Source organism: Eretmochelys imbricata, chromosome 9, assembly GCF_965152235.1.
Source record: "Eretmochelys imbricata isolate rEreImb1 chromosome 9, rEreImb1.hap1, whole genome shotgun sequence".
Lineage (NCBI taxonomy): Eukaryota > Metazoa > Chordata > Testudines > Cheloniidae > Eretmochelys > Eretmochelys imbricata.
In genome coordinates, this window is record NC_135580.1 from 5034018 (window position 1) to 5058548 (window position 24531).

Here is a 24531-nt window from a genome sequence, read left to right on the forward strand (position 1 = left end):
TATCTCCAGCTGAGGAGTGCTGACACTACACGTGTCTGGCTCTGTGAGAATGGATGTGACGCAGGGAATTTATTAGGAACACAAAGAACTCTAAGTCTAGGTCTTTTGCTCGATGCAGATGGTAAAAATCATAAACAGTGATGCAGAAAAGGCAGAAACATTCAACAGGTATATCTGCTGTATGTTTGGCACAAAGCAGGAGGACATAGCCATCCCACATGATGATGTGGATGGAAGAGAAAGTTTACCATCTGTAACAAAAGAGGCTGTGAAGTAGCATCTGCTAAAATTAAACATTTTCTGATCACCAGTCCTGGGTAACTTACACCCCAGAGTCTTAAAGGAACCAGCTGAGGAGTCCTCTGGACCAGAACTGTTAATTTTTATCAGATCTTGGAAAACAGAATTCCAAAGGATTAGACGACTGCCAACGTAATTCCAGCATTTTGAAGAAAGAAAGGGATGACACAGGGAACCATAGATTTGTTAGTTTGGCATTGATCCTGGGCAAAATAATAGAATGGCTGATTTGGGACTCTATCAATAAAAAATTAGAGGCTAAAAATGTAATTAAGGCCAGTCAACATGGTTTCAGGGAAGGTAGGTCTTGTCAAACAAACCTGTTGCCTTTTTTGACAAGATGACAGGTCTGGATGATAAAGGCAATGGTTTTGACATAGTGTAACCTGGATTTCTCAAAGGCATCTAATTTAGTAGTACATGGTTTAGCAACTTGCATTATATGGAACAGGGGACATATTCGATTGATTACTGACTCTCTGACAGATCTCAAAATGTAGAGGTTCATGGGGAGAGATCAATGAGGGGGGCTGTTTCTAGAGCGGTCCCCCAGAGGTGAGTCCTTGGTCTAACGCTTTTGAATAATTTTTATCAACAATCTGGAAAATGATCTAAAATCTTTGCTGGTAATGTCTGCAGATCACAAAGATTGGAAGGGTAATGAGAGGAGGACAAATTATGGTTGAATCGCCCGCTTAAATGGTCACAATCCAACAAAATGTCTTTTTAATACAGGCAAATAATAGGTAATACACCTGGGAACCAGCAATGCAGGTTATACATACAGGATGGGAACCTGTCTTGGAAAGCAATGACTCAGAAAAGGCCTTGGGGTCATCTAATTGCCTCTACATGAGCTCTCAGTGCAAGGCTGGGACTAACAGGATTAATCCTTAATCCAGGTGATCCTTGGATGTATAACCAAGGGACTGTCAAGTAGCAACGTGATTTTGCCTCTCATCACAGAGTTGGTAAGACCGCTGCAGGAACACCATGTCTAGTTCTGCTGTCCACACTTCAGGAAGGATATGAAAATACTGGAGAGAGTTCAAAGGAGGGCCATAAAAATGATCCAGGGACTGTGAAGCAACCCCATGATTTGAAGCGTAAGGAACTCGATCTAGTCATCTGATTGAAGTGAAGGCTGAGAGATGACTCGGTAGTTACTTTACACGTGGAAAAGGGAGCTGAGAGAGAGGAACTTTTCAAACTCACTGACAGAGGCATAAAAAGTTCCAGTGGCTGGAAGGTGAAGTTGGACAAATTCAACCTTGAGATAAGATGCAGTTTCCTAGCTGTGGAGGGGTGGGGGGGAAACCTGTTGGAGGGGACAGCTTTGCTGGCGTGGGGCGGGCTTGGAGTCTTTGTGACGAGATGAGATCTCTTTCTAAAAGAATTGCCTTCATCCAGCTTCTGGGAAAAATTCTGTGGGCCATTTGTATAAGGTTTGTGAATGGCGATGCTGCCCTGTTCCCCATGTCTGCAATGAGGCTTTGGGATGCAAGAGAGAGAGAGTTTGTACAGGAGGTGAGGATAGATGATCATAGTGGTCCCTTCTGGCCTTAGAGTCTGTGAATCTCTGAACTCATGAGGGCCCCTGGGCAGGGAGGGAAGGGATGATGGAACAGCATGGTATCTGCCTCTCAGTTCTCTTCCAGCACCAGGAGGGACTTACATGCGGGGAAGAGGGGACTGGGAGAGCGTCACCACATTAGCCATCTGCCTCGGATGCACTGCTCCTACGCTCACTGCTGGCGACTGGGGCATTTCTCAGTGGGGTAGCTATTTGGGGCTTGCAGGACATGGGAGCTTCCTGTTCAAATTGGGGCAGAAAAGCAACAGGATGGGTGACAACCCTCGGGGTCACTGCTGTGAAGTTCTCCGACCCCCATTAACTGCATTCTTGTTGCCAGCGCCATAGTGTTCCCAGTGCCTGCCAGTCAGGGAAGCCAAAAACCGGGACCTTCACTCAGTGGCCTTTAGCCTGCATCACCTGCATCCCACAGTGTCTTCCTTGACTGGGCACCTTTCCATATGGGTGAATTTTGGGCATGTACGATTCCTGCCAAGATCTTATTCCTCCGACAGCACAAGCAGGAAATGAACACAGTTCATTAGTGAAAAGGGACTTGACATCCCTGGGATGGGTTGTGCAAGTGGGGCGGGGAGGGTGTGGTGCGACACAGCCACGGGCGGCTTAGTTTGCCCCAATATTCACTCCAGAGCTTGCCAGGAAGTTGATCTAGGTCAATGCCAGCCTCACCCCGTGGGAGGGGGGAGCGGATACTCCGAGGAGGATGGGGATGATGAAGAATCACATTCCACATTATGCCATAGACAGGTGGGGACCGAGCTGGGGGTGCAGGCGGTGTCCGGGCTGTCCCCGAAATCCTTACCTAACTGCATCTTCTGCGACGCCTGCCTGTCAAACACGGGCCCATCAGCTAACGAGTGGCCATAGAAGTTCTGCTGAATTGCACGTGGGCAGGGTTCCCCTACCTGCAATACATACTGTTTGTTCTGCTGCTTTCCCAGTTTGAGGGGGACGGGGGCTGAGGCAGGATCCCTGGGATCCGTGCTGCAAACTCTGGGGCAGGCCCAGGAGTGAGAATCAGGGCAGCTGACAGCAAGGTGCCATGCAGTCAGAAGTAGTTCCAATCAGCTTCCTGCTGGGGTAGGCAGGGCTGCCTCCTTTGGCAGGAAGATCAAGGGCTGGGGAATGGGAAGGAGAAGAATGAGAGTCTGGCCAGGGGGTGGGGAGGGATGAAAGGCTGGGATAAGAGGAACCAGCTGAGAGTTTCCCTGGGGGGAGAGGCAAATTCGGAGAGTTGGCAGATCCAGTTTCCCTCGAGAGTTGGCAGATCCAGTTTTGTCCTGATCTGCTCCTTTCCCAGGCTGCCATAAAGAGCTCTGGGACCCCACTCCCTGTGTGCTAATTACTTGCCTGGCTTGTCTCCTCAGCAACACCTAGGAGCTCTCACCCCCAGGATCTCGGAAACACAGGCAGCCCCTCCCCCTACATGCAACCCCTGGTGAGGAAGCAAGCTGGGTAAATGCAGCAGATGCCTTGGGTGGAGTGACAGCAGCTAGGCTTGGAGCTGGCCCATCAGGGCTGCTTCATGCACCGCTACCAAGCGAGACAGGGTCTGAGATGCTTGTTAATGGGGCTGTTGTATTTTAGCTGCCTTGATCCGGTGTTGGCGATAGAAGACAGAGGAATGTTCCAGGATTGTCTCCTGGCGGGGAATGATCCATGCATTTCTAATAGAGCTCATCAGAAAATTGGTGGTAGTGTTGGGTGGGGGAGGGGGTTCTGTGGCAAATTTCAATTTTTCAGCAAAAAAATAAAAAAAATGTTGATTCAGGAATACTGCTGCAGTCCCTCATGGGAGTTATAGTTTGGGACCCCAAGCTCCCATTAATTTCTAAGGACTTGGCTCTCTGGTTAGACTACATCTCCCATGATGCACCATGTTTGCCCCCTCTTGCTGAGACACAGTGGTGCATCTTGGCAGTCTATGACATGGTGGATCACGGAAGTTGTAGTTTGGGAGTCCCATAACCCCATTCTCCTTATGACCTGGTCCACCAGGTCTGACTACATCTCCCAAGATACACCAGGGACTTCCCTGTTGCAGATCCGCCTTGCATAATGGGACTCCCCGGCTCCGGTGTGGCACGTGAGGGGAATGAGGCAGCTGAACGACAAGTCCCATGAACCACAGCAGCAGATTTTCCAAACTGAAACTTCGGGGTTCTCAAGTTTTTGGGTTTTTGTCGAAAACCTACTTTTCTGTTGAAAAACAATTTTGATGGAATTTTTCCAACCAGCTCTAACTTCTAACCTTTGGGTCGATGTGTGTGATATGTTCTACTCTGTGCCCAGTCCACAATGGATATGGGTCTGATACAGCTCCAGCTGGACAGCCTATCTCTTTATCTGAAGCTGGAGACTCAGGCTTATAGCTCTGGAGGTCCCTGGGATTGGCCCAAAGGGTGGACATCACAAACTCATGAATGGCAGGCCAGGTGGTCCACAAGCCTATCTTAGAATGAGCATGCCATGAGCAAGTTGGAGAACCCCTGCAATAGGTACTTCCCAATAGGGAAATGAGTTACTCTTGAAACATTAATAGACCTGACTTCCCCCACCCTTACACTGGTGCAAATCAGGAGTAGCTACTTGGAAATCATTGGTCCAGTGCTAGATGGAAATGGCAGAACTATCAATAATAACGCAGAAAAGGCAGAAGTGTTCAATAAATATCACTGTTCGCTGTTTGGGGAAAAAAACAGATGATATCGTCTCATCATATGATGATGACAACAGTCTTTCCATTCCACTAATACCTCTGGAGGATGTTAAACAGAAGCTACTCAGGTTAAACATATTTAAATCAGTAGATCCAGATACCTTGCATCCAAGAGTTTTAAAGAGCTGACTGAGGAGCTGACTGGACTGTTCATGTTGATTTTCAATGGGTCTTGGAAGCCTAGAAGAAAGATAATGCAGTGCCAATTTTTAAAAAGGGGAAAGAGGATGACCTGGGTAATTATAGGTGTGTCAGCCTGACATTGATCCCAGGCAAGATAATGGAGCAGCTGCTACATGATTTGATTAATAAAGAGCTAAAGGAGGGCAACATAATTAATGCAGATCAAGATGGGTGCCGCATGACATTTTGATTAAAACATGGAACAGGGGTTGGCAACCTTTCAGACGTGGTGTGCTGAGTTTTCATTTATTCACTCTAATTTAAGGTTTCGCGTGCCAGTCATACATTTTTAGAAGGTCTCTTTCTATAAGTCTATAATATATAACTAAACTATTGTTGTATGCAAAGTAAATAAGGGTTTTAAAATGTTTAAGAAGTTTTATTTAAAATGAAATTAAAATGCAGAGCCCCCCGGACTGATGGCCAGGACCCGGGCACTGTGAGTGAAAAAGCCACTGAAAATCTGCTCCCATGCGGCCTTTGGCACACGTGCCATAGGTTGCCTGCCCTGTCATAGAACGATATAAAATTACCATGGCAACATTAAATGGATTAAAAACTGGCTAACTGATAGGTCTCAAAATATAACTGTACATAGATAATTGTCATAGAGTGGGTATATTTCTACAGGAGTCCTGCAGGGATTAATTCTTGGCCCTATGGTTTCAGAGTAACAGCCGTGTTAGTCTGTATTCACAAAAAGAAAAGGAGTACTTATGGCACCTTAGAGACTAACCAATTTATTTGAGCATAAGCTTTCATGAGCTTTGTAGCTCATGAAAGCTTACGCTCAAATAAATTGGTTAGTCTCTAAGGTGCCACAAGTACTCCTTTTCTTTTTGGCCCTATGGTATTTAACATTTTTATCAGTGACCTGAAAAAAACCATTAAATTGTCACTGATAAAGTTTGTAGTGACACAAAACTTTGGGGAATGGTAAATAATGAAGAGGACAGGTCGCTGATTCACAGTGATCTGGATCTCTTGGTAAACTGGATGCAAGCAAACAATATATGTTTTAATACAGCTAAATGCATACATCTAGGAACAAAGAATACAGGCTGCACTTTCATGATAGGAGACTCTATTCTGGGAAGAAGTGGCTTTGAAAAAGATTTGGGGGTCGTGGTGGATAATCAGATGAATATGCACACCCAGTGTGATGCAATCCTGGGCTGCATGAACAGGGGAATCTTGAGTAGAAGCAGCGAGGTTATTTTACCTCTACTGGTGTGACTGCTGCTGGAACCCTGTGTCCAGTTCTGATGCTCACACGTCAAAAAGGAGGTTGATAAATTGGACAGGGTTCAGAGCAGTGCCACAAAAATGAGTCAAGGATTAGAAAGCATGCCTTATAGTGATAGACTTAAAGAGCTCAATCTATTTATTTTAACAACGAGAGGGTTAAGGGGTGACTTGATTATCATCTGTACCTACATGGGGAACAAATATTTAACAATGAGCTCTTCAATCTAGCAGAGAAAGATATAATGTGATCCAATGGCTGGAAGTTGAAGCAAGACAAATTCAGACTCTAAATAAGCTGCAAATTTTTAGCAGCAAAAGTAATTAATCTAGGGTCATGGTGGATTTTCCATCACTGGCCATTTTTAAATCAAGTTTAGATGTTTTTCTAAAAGATCTGCTAGAGGAATTATTTTGGAGAAGTTCTCTGGCCTGTGTTCTAAAGGAGGTTAGACTAGATGATCACAATGGTTCCTTCTGACCTTACAATCTATGAACAGTCACTGTAGTTAAACCAGTAAAAAACATGAATAATTTACAATGGTAGTTGAATTGAACCTTCAGAGGACCCAAAGTTGCATTGCTTTTTAGTTATGTATAGATTTATTAATATTATAATTATTACATAATTAGAAATCTGTAGAAATCTATGATGGTGCTTATATTTTAATTACTCCTACAATTTTAACCAGAGTGGGAATTTTGTTTCCCAAATATTTAAGCACAAAATCCAGATCTTCAGAGGAACACCACATTCCTTAGTTGATGTGGATGGATGTCTGAGCGCAGGTCTACACTATGGGGTTAAGTCGACCTAAATTATGCAACTCCAGCTACTTGAATAATGTATCTTAGGTCGACTTATTGTGGTGTCTACACCACACTGGGTCGATGGGAGAAACTCTCCCCTTGACTTACCTTATGCTTCTCGTTCTGGTGGAGTACCGGAGTTGACGGGAGAGTAATCGGCGGTCGATTTAGCGGATATTCACTCGATCTGCTAAATCGACCCCCAGGGCATTGATCACTGCAGCATCCATCCACGGTGAGTGTAGTCAAGCCCTGAGTTTGTTGCAGACTGGACCTGTAAATCTACAGAGGCTACCAAAGTAAACTTAGACTTGTCCACCTAGCTCAGTAATACTCTGACTGAGGCTCTTGTGCTGCAAGTGGCTCTTTTAATGTGTTTCCTGTGGCTCTTTGCAGCACATGATATTAAACCAGTGTGTGACTGAGACAGCGAATCGCAATGAGACAATGAATCTCTATCGTAAATGAGACAATGAATCCACACCACCCTGGCTCTTTTGGGGAATGTTCATAGATCATAGAATATCAGGGTTGGAGGGGACCTGCTCAAAGCAGGACCAATCCCCAATTTTTGCCCCAGATCCCTAAATGGCCCCCTCAAAGATTGAACTCACAACCCTGGGTTTAGCAGGCCAATGCTCAAACCACTGAGCTATCCCTCCCGCATTGCTAATTTGGCTCCTGAACCACTGAGGTCTGAGTATCACTGGCCTAGATATTACTTCTGTGGAGACCCTTATTTCCTTGTGGCACTGAGATCAGAAGTTATATCAGAGACCTTCCCGCAAATCAATGAAAAGTGACCTTTCATATGATGCGGGGGGCACTCTTTGATGCCAGTTGGTCTAGCTGAGGTCCGGGCCAACAATGTATGTGGGGAGAATCCCCAGATTATGCACGTGGTGGTTTTGCTTTACCCGTGTTCCCGTTAGGTGTAGAAACACTTGGTTGTCTGATACTTTGGAATTATTGTGTCAGTTTGTGATAGGCACATTCCCTGTGTGCTGCTCAACGAAGGCAGAAGACACACAGAGCCATGCTTTTGCTGACCGGTGTTGGAAACAATAAAGAAAGATGATGTAATCACAGATAAAAAAGCAAGGTGGGGTGGTAATTAAAGGTACACTGTCCATGTAAAACTCAGCAACCCAAAGTATACGTCCCTAGCTCAGTCACTATAATACTGTAGATCATTAAAACGGGATGATTCGTAACAATCAAATTTACTTTCCATTAGACCTGGACTAGAATGAAACCCCCAGATCCGAAGGCCTCCGGATTGATATGGACTATCTCTCATTTTCATCAGTAGCTTTTTCACTCTGCATTTAATTTGTCTTGGACAAGGAAACTAAACTGGTCAGTTTCACGCTACAGTATTTCCCTCTCTCTCTTTCTATCCATTTATCCATCAGTATTTATCATTATGGTACCTGGCTGCCGGAAGGATTTAAGAGTCACACTGGGTTTATCCATAGAGGGCACAAATCACCCTCATTCCTTGCTTCCACTCCTGTTACTTAGTGTATTTTGCTACTGGTTTTAAGCCTAACTCCTCTGTCTTTTCCGACCCCCATTTCCTCCTTCATGAGGAATGATGCTTAGCTGTTCTTTAATCGATGTTACTGTGCTGGGAAGCTTTTGCTAACCGATGGACTCTGAATAGAGGCAGGGCTGTATGAGAGTGGAAGTTAAACGGCTGCTGGACGTGGGCTCATACACATTGCTTTCGGGATGTCTACTCTGCAAAAGAAAAAGAAAAAAACGCCTAACCAGAAAAAGCAGCATTTAGTCTCAGAAACTGTGGCAACGGACTCAGGCACGCACCTAGGGGCTAAAAGTAGTAGTGTAGAGATTTTTGCTCTAGCTGGAGCTTGGGCTCTGAAACCCAAGGAAGAAGGTGGATCTGAGAGTCCAAGCAGTAATGTTTACACTGCTACTTTTAGCCCTGTAGCGTGAGTCCCACAAGCCTGAGTCACTTGAACCAGGGTCTGACACTCACTGCTGCAGTGTTTTTTTGCAGTGTAGACATACCCTTGATGGCCAGTTTCCTTTTCTGGATCTACTGCCCTAGTGCAGTGCCATTGTGTTTGGCGTCCTAATTGAAAGAGACCGGGATGCGGTTAGAGCAGGAGTCAGTAGCCAGGAATAGGAGCCCAGGGTCAGAACCGGAGTGAGAGGCCAGAGCTCAGGGTTAGAGACAACGTGAGAAGCCAGGAATTGGAGCTGAGGGTCAAGACTGGGTTGCCTGGAGTGAGGCAAAGTAGGAGCATGGATGGATTGAGGGTAGAGGCAAGGAACAAGCAGGCAGAAGAACAGCCACTAAACTGTCATGAAATCTGGCACATGCTCCTCCTGCCCTTCCCTCTTCACTAAACCTAGCAGACTGTGTCCTTGTAAAAGGCTTTTGTCCTCTGGTTCTGAACGTGCGTGTGTGGCTTGCAAGTACCATCTATAGACCATTTTTATTGGTGTGATGAGCGGTCATAAAAGAGCTTCGACTGAGGCCTTGCAGATCAAGCTAATGAGACAAAAGGTCATCCTGCCATGGTCCAAGCCCCATAAACACGTCTCTCAAGCAGCCCTCATTCCATGGAACTGGCCCAAGGTCTGAATCCAGATCGCCGTCTGCCCCTTCTGCCAGACCAATTTGCCAAAGGTATAAATTTACTGCGACCATCACAAGTAGTCTGATACGAAATAACACTCAGCGAGCAATTCGATCTCAGGAGAAAATGTGATTGCAGGCTCTCGTTGGGATCTCTGAGGGGCAGTTTTAAATGTCCATTACAGGGGCTACAAGGTAGGGGTGGGAGACGGCGCTAACATCCACCCACCCCCTGCTCGGGAGCTGACCGAAAGGAGCAAACGCAGAACAAGTATAGAAAAGGAATTGGGGTATCCTGGAGGATTCCTCTTCTCCCCCACGGAACACAATGCCCAACATCTGGCTCCAGATTCTGATCTCAGTTACACAAGGCGTGTCTACACTGCCCAAAAAGCAGAGTTCTTAGCTCGGGTTTGGTCACTCAGGTTAAAATAGCAGGGAAGACATGGCAACTCCATGTTTAATTCAGGTAAGTAACTCAAGGTCAACCCCAGGCTCCCAGTAGGGTTTAACTTGAGCTGCTCTGGTGAGCTAAAAGCTGCTATTTTAACCCGCCTGGCCTTTTGCAATGAAGACATACCCATAGTGTAAATCTGCACTATAGCCAAGGGACCTAGCACTGAGATCAGAATCTGTCCCTTGGTCTTTGATTGTGATTGTTCTAGGTGGCAACATGCTAAACCATTTCACTTGGCTCAGCTGATCATCAGTCATGCTGGCTGTTTGGGGCTAGCCCAATTCTGTGTGGCTCCCATGTTCTAGGACTGCAGAAGGGAATGCGGTCAATCAACTAAAGGACAAGGAAGGGACAGTGGATTCACGGGATTGAGCCAGATCTGGGAACTCCACTACACAATGCCATGCCTGGTGTGATGCCATCAGCTGTGGGCATGCAGGCTGGCGCTACAATCCTTAGCAGGCTAGGCATGTTTGACGATGTCCCATCAGGGGTTAGTGTAGGGTAGTTTCCCTAGAATACTGTGTACACTCCAGGATTTTTGTAGTCCAGTGTCAGACAATTTGTGCAACGGGGCTATTCCAGTGCCTAATAGCGCTCAAGGCCAGGAATTCTTCCCTGGTATTCAGCCTACATTCCTTTTCATTTTCTGCCCTCGGTTGTTTTCCAGCATTGCCGGGCATGGTTACACAGTAGCTGTGTCCTACTCCAGAAGTGATTGCTTTCCAGTGGGTGCCTGCGTGATCCCTCTAAACGGCTTGTCAAGTGCTTGGAAAATCTTTTGGAGAAGGGGCACTAAATAAATGCCAGTCTTTAGTATTACTTGAATAAAATGACCCTAGGCATAGACTCCCATAGCGGTGCATCTGCCAGGAAAATTGCTTGTCTTTGATGGAAGGCTGGGGCTTGGGTTTCTCGAGCCCCGGGGGCAGGGGGAGGCCAAGTAGGAAAATAGTTTCTCGAAGATCACATGAAGCAGGTTTGAAATGTTTACTCTCAGTCCCACTGGCTGCATCCACGATCCCTTCGAGAGAGAGAGAGAGAGAGAGAGAGAGAGAAAGAGAGAGAGAGAGAGAGAGAAAGAGAGAGAGAGAGAGAGAGAGTGGGGTGCTAGGGAATAAGAAACCTATACTTCAGTCAATGCTGCTTATTGCACAGTCAGAGGTAAGTATGGATTGATGCAGGTTACTCCAGATTTACGCTGTTACTGGGAGCAGGATCACTGTGTTCTGTGTGACCAGGTTCACGTTGCTAGTAAGGCCTTCACAGGACAGGAAGGCGTGGGAGGCAGGGGAGGGACAGGACGGACTCGCGGCATCATAACAGTGATGACTGAAAACAATATGTCTTACCTCTGGCTACAGAGTGATAGTGTGGTGGGACCACACACTCGGTCCTCACTCTGCCTTGGGGGCTGCCGACAGGGAAGGGAGGAGGTGGCTTGGCTGGGACCTTGGTTTCACTTCCTGCTGCCTGTGGGGAGAGATCATTATAAATATATCTGACTAAGGCAGCTGGTGCACTCTTCTTTTTTCTTGGTATTAGTACACCCCCCCCCTCCCCCCACAACAAGAGAGACGTGGCTGGAGCTATTTCACTTTCCCCCGGTTCACATGGGGGTTTAGCGGAGGCAGCCAGGTACAGAGATGCACGAGGGGGTGGAGGGGGAGGGTGAATTGTGCTTCAGAGCCTCACCCTCCATGGAGGTACCTACTATAGGATCTTTGCTCCCAGAGGCACAAGGACCACCTTCTTTCACGCTGAAATAGGCTGAGGAGTAAATTACGGAGCCTTACTTCTCAACTAATGGGGCAGCTCTTCAGCTCGGGTTGCTCCATTGCTACTGATTTACACCAGCTGAGGATCTGACCCAAGGATTCCACAAGCGGCTTAAGGTGCTGCTCAGACAGACTCAGCCCCTAAGGATTCACTGATCAGTCCAGGGTCCAGCTGTATTCAAGGTCATCGATTCCAAGGCCAGAAGGAACCACCATGATCATCTAGTCTGGCCTTCTGCAGAACGCAGGCCGGAGACCTGCCCCCAGATAATTCCTGTTTGAACTACAGCATCTCTTAGAACAAACAGCCGATCCTTATTCCAAATTCAGAGTCCTTTCAGCTGGTTTCTCTAGGATGACAATCACCATCGCAGAAAAAAGAAACCTTTCAATATCTGCCTCTGTGTATCTGACATTACGGGGTGCCTGGTTTTAATGATAATGCTGGCAGAGTGCTACACTAGGAAGCAGGATTCCTGCCCCGAGGTGCTTCCAGTCTCATTCAGACATGGACAATGTAGCTCAGACCCAGACACAGTGGAATGGTGTTTAATAATCTAATGGATCCCATTTAGAGCCATCACGCCCTGTGGTGCAATTAGATGCTCTCTCCTGAGAAGCTTCTCCAATAGTCGGAATGGGGCAGCGCATGTGGGGTGAGGCCAGGTAAGGTCACGATGGGTTGCTGAGTGGCTCTATCCGTTCCGATCAGTAGCTCACACACCATAACAGCACTCAGCCGAGTGGCAGAACAGGTCAGCCAGGAAGACCGTTTTTTTTTTCATTCTTGACTTTCTAAACCTTTTATTGATTTCACTGCAAACAGTAGAATAACCACCCCAGAATGCCACTGGGCTTCCACATGCACAACCCGGCTTCATGTTTCAGGCTGGATTCCAGGTTCTATATCTATTTGTTAAAGATCACAGGTTTGGAGTTTTTTGTTGGTTGGGTTTTTTTTTTTAATTCTCTGCATTTCACTCTCTTTCCTTCCTGCACCCAAATGATGCCAGGCAGACTGTCTCTAAAGAACCCATCAGACACTGAATCAAATTCCGGGAGGGGGGGGGGTGACATCCTTCCCTGACAGAGGATCTAGGCACCACTTGAATCTCGTTTAAGCCCCGCCAGGATTTAAGTGGTGCTTTGGCTTTGCACATTGACACTCTAGTGTGGGCAGGTGATAACTGATTTAGTTGTGGTTGGTCCTGCTTTGAGCAGGGGGTGGGACTAAATGACCTCCTGAGGTCCCTTCCAACCCTAATATTCTATGATTCTATGATAACTTTGGCCACCTGATCCTTTGGCCACAGGGCTAGAGGGCAGTGGAAAGCTCTGCTCTTGGGAGCCCATTTGCAGAGCAGTGCAACGGCAAGTTTCTTGCACCCTGCAGACTTATGACACATGCAACTCTCAGTTCCACAAGCCCCAGGGCGGGGAGCCAGAATCCATCCCCAAAGCATGGGTGGCAGGGACAGGAGACAGGAGGGTAGCTAAACAGAAAGACCCCTGTGCATATCAACCAATGTTTCCTCATGGTGAGATCTATGACAGCATGGAACTGTCTTCTGTGGGTCAGGTGAACATACTGTAGGAGAACAGTCCTATTTTGGCAGATGGGGGATGGATTGCATGTTCCAAGACAACTGTTCCACCGCTAGCTTCTGTGGGAGCATGGTGGTATGTGTGTGAGGGGGTCTGGAAAGGTGAGCCCTGCAACTGGGGCAGTTTGTGGCTTTGTTTTCCCCTGCACAGTGGTTGCATGACGGGAAAAGAAACTGATGAATATGTGTGGAGATTATGTGTGGGGGCGTTGAGACCAAACTTGCTGTGGGGGCAGAGGAGGTGTTTCGTTTTTAGGCTGGAAGAACTTGCGAACTCAACCTTTCTTTTTCCTCACATGAGTGACAAGAGCACTAGCGGGGAAAGGATTTGGTCCACCAGGTTGTCTATCCCTGGTCGGAACAGGTCTAGGCAGTTAAAATTCCCTAGGCCTGTCTCTGGGGGAAAGTGTGAAATAGTCTAGAGAAGGACTTTCATGGTGAACATGTCTCAGATGCTTCACAATCAACTAAATACCGATCGGCCAGTGCCTGGGGAAGTAAATGAAGAGCCCTTTCTGCATTCAGCAGTAGTCCACACATGCAGCCTTGGGCGGAGAACCTCTTCTCCCAAGGTCAGCAGACTGGGGTTATCCCCCACTCTGGGCATAACATAATTTGGGATTAGGGCTGATGGAAAATTTTCAAAACTTCATCCAAAAATGGGGTTGGGGGGATTTTCAGCATATACAGTAATTTTGTAACACAGGGGGAAGGCTCTTCAACTTCATCTTCAACTGACACTTAGGGTGTGTGAGGATATGTGCATGTGTCTTTAAATCTGGAGCAGGACACCAGGGCTGGGAGTAGGGTGGAAGAAGTGTTTAGGAAATTCTGGGATGATGCAGAGAGAGAGAGGCAGGGCAGTTTTAGAAAAAATCCTGTTTTATTTGCCAGTAAAGTTCCTTGTTCACTGCTAGAAGAGGGCAGCTCATTCTGTGATTCTTTGCCATGGCCATGTGACAGAAGGCACCCGGGTTTCATGTCTCATCGGAAGGAATTGCACCACTGCAAGTCAGGCATGGAGAATTTCCTCTGTTGTTTGGATCAGCGGCCTTTGCTCCCTGCTCTACACTGGTACTGAGCAGCACGGCACCTTGCTGTGTCACTTTCCCGGGGCAGCCACCCCTCGCATCTGAGCGCCTTTCAAATCATACTTCAGTGCAGCGTCAGGTTTGGGTAGGAGGCTGTCCAATTAGAACCCACAGCCCCCTGGCCGAGTGCTGAGAATGCCACTTCCTAAACCATATATTATTTCTGTTATTGTCTAAGGAGCACGGGTTGTGAAACCCCAACAATAGATTTACAGGACAATGCTTTCGACAGGAAACTCCTGGCCTGATCCTGTGATGGGCTGAGCACCCCCTGAGAGGCACTGAGCACCTCCCAACCTGTCTTGAGGTCAACAGGAGCTGAGTGCACTCAATGCTTGGTAGGGACAGGTGTGCCAGTCTGTGCTGAGATCATGCTGGGGTTGGCATGGAATATCAGACTCCTACTTTTGACACCACCTCCAGATTTTCCAGGGCCGTGGGTGTTGGAAAGGGGGTGTACGTGGAGGACAATGTAGGCAGCAGAGGTGTCGGGTGTGGAGAGAAATAATGTATGTGGGGGGATGCGGGGGGTGGGGGGGGTGGAGGCTGGGCAAGGGAAAAAATGATTTAACCACAAGACAAAACTCTTCTTTCTCTTTTTCTCATAAAGCGATCTGGGGATGTTTCTGCTAAAGCATTCTCCTTTCACAGCAGCCGCATTATGAAATGACTTTTTTAACAAATCCATCTGCTTGCTTTTTAATAAGCAAGGCTCCGCAGCAGTATACATGTACACGCTTTGACCTTTTCATAGGAAAAAACATTCATAACTAAAACCTATATATAGCAGCGTTCAGACTGGAGCCGATAAAGATGTAGGTCAGATGGCTTTTTTTTTTTTTTGAAAGCATAATGTGGGAGTGAAAGGAGCAGGCTGCTTAAAAAAGTCATAAAGTTCTTTTATTGCCTTGAGCCTTCTTAATATTTACTCAAGCACTTCAGGAATGACTTAAAAGAGTAGGGCTTACAAGGCAAACACATATGTCTAGACAGATACCTTTTATACATGGAAGGAGAAAGGGATCAGAAGAAATACATTTAGTTTAGAATAAGGAGATTTCCTCCCCTCTCCCCCCATGAAAAGAAAAGTTTATAAAAGGGTTTATTCCTGGGATGACTATAACTTTCCCTTCGTTAGGCCCTGGCCATACAGCTTCTTAGGTGCATGAGTGACTTTGCTCCTGTGAATAGATGGCTTAGGTTTCAGGGGGACTACACATGTAAGACAAGCGACAAAGTGTTGCCAGCTCTCACTATATTTGCTCTTTTTCCTTAAAGCTCCAGCTCCTTGAGCCAGGTGATTACACGAGACCCTCGGCTTTCATTAGCAAAAACAAGTTGCTAGGCCTTGTGGCTGTGGAGAAAAGCTGGAAAACCACGATGCACAAAGGCCCCAAAGAAAATTACAAAGAAATGCTCCCCCAAATTTATTATTTTAAAATTTTCACGATTTTTAAGCCAAGCTCATGATTTTGGGGGGCCTGAATCGTGATTTTTGAAGGCACGGAGTTGATCACGTGCATGATTCCAGGACTGGGCTCTACATTTGTTGATTTTATTACAATGGCATCATGAGGATGGGAATAAATGAAGAATGGATTGATGTTACTGTGGCTTAGGTGAGCCCCTATTCAGCAAATCACTTTGTCACATCCTTAACTTTACACGTGCACTTAAATTGATCCCTATTTAGCAAATCTCCTAGCACATGCTCAATGCAGGCACCTGTTCAAGTTCCACTGAACCATGTACTTGATGTTAAGCACGTGATGAAGTGCTCTGCTGAATCCCATGTCTTAGACCCCCTTCAATATATAAAACAAACAAAAAAAAATCAACTGGCTCGGTGATGCCTGCATGGAAATAAAGACAGGCCCTTAGCTACAGCTATACAAGCATGATGTTATAATACAGTAATCAAACCTCCAGCCAAGTTCTTCGTAATGCACTTCACCATAATAAGAACCTGTTACCCTGATCCCCTAGCGTATTTGACCAATATGACAGGCTGAGTGTCTTTTAAAGTTGTGATGAAGATTCTCCCAGGGGTTGGGTTAGGGTACCTTTAGAAAGACTTCTATGTTCTGTAACTGAAGTGTGCCAGGCTCCCTTCCAATAGAGATCTGACTCCCTGCCAGAGAGCTCGCAAAATAGCGTGGAGCCAGCAAACCCTTGCCTGCCTGCTTAATCCAGGCCAGGAGCCCCTGTGTAGTGACACTAGGAAGTGCCTATAAATGTTTAGAAATACCTCGGAATGTTTCCTTCGTCTCCAGCAGCTGCAGAGCTGCTAAGAGATAATGAGTAGTATGACACGGCTGTACACATGCATTCACACACACACACACACAGCAAGACGCACAGACAGAACACACACACACAGTCACAGTGACCTTAGCTGCTCCCAGACGTCAGCCTGTGGATCTAAAGCCTACTGAGTTGGAGAGTTTGAAATAATTTTCAGAAACTGAAATTGCTGCCAAGATACCAGCCTCGAAGGACATGGGTGTGAAACACAAATAAAGGGGGGCAGTTGACAGAGATATCTTTAATTCAGCATTGGTGGCTTGGGGAAAGGAGACCCCCACCATCCTTACCCATGTAAATGTGAAGTTCATGGTCTTTAGGCCATGGTGTATGACCGATCTCTATTCCGAGGCCTGGCAGGTGGGGAAGAAGTGAGGTAGGGTGGAAAAGGACTGGAAGGGTGGAGTGGGCATGGAGGGAGGTGCTATCCGTTTGGAGGAATGTCTTTTTCTTGCATTCTGTGCAAATACTGTGCTTTTGATTAAATAATACACATTTATTTACTTACATCTGTACTTTTAAAGCCTATTCCACATATACTTACAGGGTGAAATCCTGGCCCCATTGAGATAAGTGGCAACACTTCCATTGACTTCAGTGGATCCCAGATTTCACCTATAGGTTTGGACTTAAGAGATACATGGGCTCTCTGCCCGATGGTGAATTTCCTTCATGAGAGGCATAGTTTAAATCTAACAAATAAAATTAATGCAATTAAATGATACAAGGGGGGTTGAGTCGTGATTTTCATCAGCGTTTCCTTTTCACTGAGCCTGGAGCCTATTTTGAATGCAGCCTACTATTTCAGGCTGCAAAAAGGCTACTGTGAGAATTGGTTTTGAATCAGATGCTTTACATAAACCATAGATTTTACTAAAAACTGAGCCATCCTTCTCTTTTTCACTCCCACAGTGGCAACTCAGCAGGAAGGCATTAGAAGTTTCAGTACTTTCATCTTGTCTCAGAACATCTTAAAGTGGGCAAAGCAGGGTCCAATAATAATAATAATCGTTCCAGATAAATCATTCATAACAAATCAGTCATGTGCGGAATTTTACCACATTTTGGTTTGATAAATCGTCCAGGAATAGATTGAGATTTTCCTAAATGTATCTCTGGAGCTCAAAATTATTTGCCACATAATTGATGCAAATAATTCTTTGTCATTGTGAGTTCTAACTCTGAACTTTTTTGATTGGATTGCGTGGTAAATTTCTGTTCCCTGATCGGGATCCCAATTCAGTCACTCACTTAAGCACATGCTTAACTTTAACCATGCACTCGAGTACGATCGACTTAAATGGGATTTAAGCACATGCTTAAAATTAAGAGGTCTCACTGGGAGTGGAGTGACATCAGCGAGATATCTGCTCAGGGATTGGACCTTGCCAAGTGGTGAAAACATGCCCTGACATCCTGAACTCTGTGTGAGGCAGGGAATCAGAGAACAGGTCTCCCTCTTCCCCAGAGGTTAAAGTTGATTCAGATGGGATGGGGGAGCCCTCCCTGTACCAACCAAGGTGGTGGGGGAGCTGTTGGGGTACATTGCTCTCTCAAGTCAGGGAGAGGAAGAGGAGTTCTCCCTGCTTTTAGTAGAGCTTGTCTCCCCTTTGCTCTAACCCCTGCTGTACCTGGGTGCCCTACATTCTGTGATGTACTGAAAAAGGTGTTAAGATGACAGGCGGTCACTGTAAGAATAAGGGATTTCCTGGTCCTGCTTGCTGGCTAGGGGGCTCGGTGGGGAAGATTGCGATCATCAGGGTCTCAGCAGTCAGATAGCAGAGAGGCAGCCTAGAGCAAGGTGAGGTGAGTTGTGCCTCTCTGTTTTAAGGAGCAGCCTGCTTTGTCTCTTTTCTGGTGTGTGTGTGGGGTGGGCATGTTCTTGTGTGTTCTGGATTCTCAGAAAAAAAGTTGTGTTTCGTTGCAGCCTCCCAGCAAGAGTATCCTATATTTTGATCTAACTTCTCTGTGTGTGTGCGCCGTGAAATATAACGCATTCAAATCCCTCCTTTGAGACTGCACCTTCCCTTACACTTAGGAGATCTACAATGTGGGTAATCTAAAGACAGCATATCCTTCAGCCCTGGCTTACATTAGGAGACAGGTCAAAAGCATAGCCCTTCTGATTTTATTCTTTATTCTTCACCATCAAGGTGGTTAGTACTTTACAAATGAAGGAGACAAGATTCCATGTCCTGAGGAGTGTGCAAAGTAGTGCAGCCAGAAAAAAAAAATGCCAAACCACCAAACACCCAGATCAGACGCAAGTATGACATGGTGAGCTATTAACAGGAAGTCCGATAAAGATCTGGCAGGAGTGTGTTTCAGCACGTGATATTCTTGGCCTGGTTGGTGTCGATGGCTGTATTCAGAGGCATATTCATGTCCAAGGGCCACTTCCCACACTAGAGTTTAGTGGTACAGATTAGTGTAACCTGCTCTGAGGCTGTATGGCACTTCCAGAGCCCGCTGAAGCCAACGGAAAGACTCCCACTGACTACCGTGCCCTCAAATCATCACACCAAGGTGAGATTGCAAGGGCTGGCACGGAGGAGGAATTGGTGGAGACAGTCAAAATTCAGGGAGTAAGTGAAACCAACTGATCAGTCCCTTTCTTTTGACCCCGTCCCATAACATGGGAACAAGGGGACATTCACTGATAGTTGAGGAGGGCAGGCCTGGTTCACACTTACACAAAGGCCTGGACTTCAAGACAACGTTGTATTGCTGGAACTATCCTGGCATAATTAAAGCAGCACAACCCCCTCTGTGAATTCAGTTTTCCCTGTCTGAAAGGTGTCTATATAGTCTGGCTTATTTCTGTGTGGGAAGGGGAATACTTTATACTGGCATCAGGCATCTTTCTACCAGTATAACTGTGCCCACACAAGCAGTTTTATTGGTGTAAGTGTAGGTGTGTGCATACGTATTATATAAATAAAAATCACACCCTTAACTAATAGTCAGACCAGTACAAAAACTAGGTATAAGCCAGTCCTACGGCTGCTTTATATGACTCTGACAGTATAAAGCGATCTTAAACTGGGCATGAATTACATTTACACTTGCTTTTACTGCCAGAGCAGTGTAAAATAGCTGCGGTGTAACTAAGAAGGAGGCCCAGTAAATTCCACTTCTTCACACAGGCTATAATCATCCTGAAGAATACACCATCAAAGGAGGTGGTTGAAACAAATACCCAAATGGATTCTGTAGGCCCATTTCTAACACTTGTAGCTATACTAACTCAAGGCCTAAAACTCATTGAAGCCAGTGGGAAGATTCTCATTGATTCCAAGGCCCTAAGAGCATGAAATAACCTAAGCATAAGGTGATTTCTGGAGAGCAGCCATGGATGTACTATTTTCCCCTCCATGCATAGCATTGGACAGTTGGCAAGATCATGATGGACTTTCTCTTTCTTTGGAGCCTAAGATGGCAGTGATCAATCCATGGTCTACGTGACCTCTCTGGTGGCCTCCAGAATGAAATCATTTGAGAGCTAGGTTTTGGGGGATGTTGCCCAAAGAACTGGATTCATGAGAAGATCTTTTTACTCTCAGAATGGAAAGAGTTGGAGAACAATGGGAGGTTCTAGCTGGGCTAATAGTCTGATGTGGTGTGGGAAAGCCGATGTTCCCGCAAACTCTTCCATTTTTCCCCAGTGTCCTCAAGGAAGTTACTGGAGGCTTGGTGTCTCTCCAGAAAAGAAGGAAGGGAATTAAGGGTGTGATAAACTCTTAGAATGTTTCTTGCTTCATTTGCTGAATAAACATCTCTCACACTGCAGAACAAGTACCTTTTGATTCCATATTAACCAAATTTTGAGAAGATCGAGTGACTCAGCCAGTGAACCCTTTGTCTTATCCCAGGGGCGCTATTGCTGATTTGAGTCTAGAGTGAGATCTGAAGTGAAATGAATTGACGGTTTCAGTTCCGGATCTGGTGGGCAAATTTAAAAAAAAAACAAAAAAAAAACAAAATAAAAATCAGTCTTTGTAATTTGATGCTTGCTTTCAGGAAGCCGCACATAACTGAAGCTGAGCATGGAAACTGACTCATCTCTTTCACTCTTCGAGATTAACTTCTCTGGCCCCAGAGTACAGGGCAGGCTGGCAAAACCTGCTGCAGCTGTATGTGCCATACCTGGAGAGCAGCAAGAAATCAGTATCCCCTAGGACTGCCTGACTCTCTGTCCTTCCCTTGCTAGGAACAGAGTGAAAAGTTCAGCAGAAAAATGAACATCAAATTTTTGCGAATTCTGTCCACCGTGAGACCTTTTAAAAATTATGAATATGACTCTGCAGTTCTCTGGCACATTCATCCAAGGATAGCAAAGCAACCAACATTAACTAAGTCTCCCAGTACCTGAGAAGTAGGATAGTAGGAGATCTTCATTGCACAGCTGGGTAAACTGAGGCAACAAGCGGTTATCATTAATTATTATGATTATTACCAATACTTCGCACTTCTCTATCGCTTACACATTACAGTTAATGAGTCATCACCACACCTCTGTGAGGCAGGGAAGAATTATCCGCATTTCAAGGACAGGAAAAGGAAGCACAGAAAAGTAAAGCATGACTTAGTGGCAGAGTGTTGGAGAGAATCCAGGGATTCATGTGACACTTAGTCCCTTGTTCTAAGTGGTTGCCTTGAAAATGCAGCCAACAGCAGGAAGCACTGACCTAAGCAGTACAATGGCAATAACTGTGTGTTCCTCTGTTACATGACTGCTGTTATCACACCATTCGTTTGGGGAACAGAGGGGGGAAAACACAAGGGACAAGATGCATACGCAAAGCCACATGTTGTATTTGAGCCAAAAGAGACGGTGCCCTGCAAATTAGCTGCCGAGTTGTTCCATATAATTTTCTTAGGCCTACGGTCTTCCAAAAAATGTCCTTTCACCTCAGCCAGGCCCTGATCCTGTAAATGGTGCCACACTAGAAGATCCTCATGCCCACACAGAGCTCCATAGACATCAGTGGGAGCAAGAGTCTGACCGAGAGGATCCAAACATGGGAGCATGGCCCAAAGATGGAGCTCACCTTTTTCTGAAGGGCCCAAACCAACATTTGCTCTACCCCAGGTTTCCACGATGAATCTTGGGATCCTTAACGCATCCGCGTGTGTGTGTGTGCTCACATGCAAACCCCTGTCAAAATCAGTGGCCATTTTAAAAGCCAAATCTCCGGTTTCCATTAGTTTTTAAACCACCAAATTCACTCTGAAATCAAGAATGAAAGAAATATGAGTAGCAAGTTTAAATCCAGAGAATTTTTTTGCATAGCCTTGGTGACGATCAGCCTGTGTGACACTTCACTTTCCTATTGGTGCACATAACAAAATTCATGTGGTGGGGGTGGGGCTGAGGGGGTCGGAGTGTGGGAGGGTGTGGGCTCCGGCTGGGGGTGTGGGCTCCGGGGTGGGGCTGGGGCTCAGGGCTGGGGCAGGGGGTTGGGGTGCAGGGGGGTGCTGGCTGCGGCTAGGGGTGCAGGCTCTGGGGTGAGGCCAGGGATGAGGGTTTGGGGTGCAGGCTGCCCCAGGGCTACCATGGGGAGAGAGGACTCCCCCCGGCTCTCGCTCCCTGCAGCCGCACCTGGGTTGTGGGGGAGGGGCACGTGTTACCTGGCCACAGCAGGTCCGGGCCAGAGCTGCGTTGGGTTGGGTTGGGGCCGGGGAAGGGGCGCCTCTCCCCCTGCCGCTGCAGGTCCAGGGCTGGGATGGGGCTGGTGGATAGGCATCTCTCCCTGCTGCAGCCCTGAGTGTCTGTGCGGTGCTTAATAAGCTGCTGCACACCCGTGCAGCTTAGAGGGAACTTAGGTGACAGTAGCATAGACTCAGACTTGAAGGGACCATCGTGATCTCGTCTGACCTCCCGCACGTCGCAGGCCACAGAACCTCACTCACCCACTGCTGAAATAGACCCCTAACCTCTGGCTGAAACCCTGAAGTCCTCAAATCATGGTTAAAGACTGCAAGTTACAGAGAATCCACCATTCACACAAGTGTAAACCTGCAAAGGACCCGTGCCCCATGGTGCAGAGGACGGCAAAATGAACAAACCAGCAAAACCCCAGGGCCCCTGCCAATCTGACCTAGGGGAAAATTCCTTCCAGACTCAAATGTGGCAATTAGTAGACCCTGAGCTAGTGGGCAAGACCCACCAGCCAGACACCTGGGAAACAATTCTCTTGGAACCTCGGATAATAACCCTTTGCCCCTGCTCCTTGGGTAATGCCACATCTTTTGTGTTTTGTTGTCTGCTCTATAATCTGGACACACTGAAGGTAAATCCTGACAATTGCACTACTTTTGTTTTCCTAGAAACCCAGGCCACACCCTAACAAAACAAGGAAAAGCTTCACGTTAACTTGATATCCATATCTGACTAGGGCCTTTGTCTGTTAGAGCCCCGTCCTTCTGCCATCCAGGTCACTGGCAAAGTAATGTGAGCCACGCACTGAAAACAAAACACTCTCCATCTAACAAATCCAGCGGGAATAATATTTATGGGTCAGAACTTCTGCGGCTGTAAATCAGTGTAGCACTATATCTGTATCTACCTGGACCCGAACCTTTCGTTTTGCTTTCGAAGATCATTGTGGGGGAATTAAGCAACACTTTCCCCTTAATGTGTCAGCTTCTTCTTTGTTCATGAGCCGTGCCTGTTACCTTGCTCGGATTCCAGAGGCACCAGTTCCTAGAACAGCCGCAGGAAGGTGAAATGGTGAGACAAGCAAGGACCGAGAAGTTCAGCTGGCTTGACAGCAAATGAAAACAAACTGCACTTGAACCTGGAAATTTACAGGAATGCATTTGCAGGGTTGCTAAGCCGGCTGCAAACCGGCTTTGCTTGGGGCTCTTCCCTTTGTATGCCAAGTAGGACATCAGTACTACAAACAAATGGAAAGTTGTTATCCCACCAGCAATCCAGTAATAGTACAGGGCAGGCAGCTAGAATCCCAAGAACCTTAGGGTCCTTCATACCCAGGGAAAGGAGAGACACTATCACACAGGTTATAATTAGAGGTGCTTCAGAGCCTAAACACTCCAATCCTCACCCCCTTTGCAAACTTTGGTAGAGTTAGCAATGTGAATCTGGGTCCAAATGGTCCCTATATTTACAATGGGCTGATCTAGAAACCTGGTTCCAAATGCCGACCCAGATTCAGATATACATTTCCATGTTTCCAGCTCACCTGCAGTTTAAAATAAGTTAACCCACTTCAATATCTGGAAATGAAGGGGCCGGAGAATAGGAATATGTATAAATGATTGTCCTGAATTTTCCAAACCTTTAAAAAGTTTGCTTCAGGTCTTGAGGGAAGATGGTACTTGATTTGTATTTTATTTATTGTTAATTTCTTTAGATTTATACAAAACTAGAAATGTTATAATTGTGCCTGAAATGGCTCACCCCCATCTACAACTTTTAGCAGCAGGGAAAAAAAAATTCTGTGTAGAGCATATCTTAGCAGGTGTACGGTGCTTTTCTAACATTAATTTGCACATCCCTCATGTGTGGGGAGCATAATTACCGCCAACCTATAGATGGGAAATGGACCTGGGGCAGTTCAGAGCCATGACTTATGAGGAGAGGCTGAGGGAGCTGGGATTGTTTGGCCTGCGGAGGAGAGGAATGGGGGGGGATTTGATGGCTGCTTTCGACTGCCTGAGGGGGGGTTCCGGGGAGGATGGCTCTGGACTGTTCTCAGTGGTAGCAGATGACAGAGCGAGGAGTGGTGGCCTCAAGTTGCAGTGGGGGAGGTTTAGATTGGATATTGGGAAAAACTTTTTCGCTGAGAGGGTGGTGAAGCACTGGAATGCGTTGC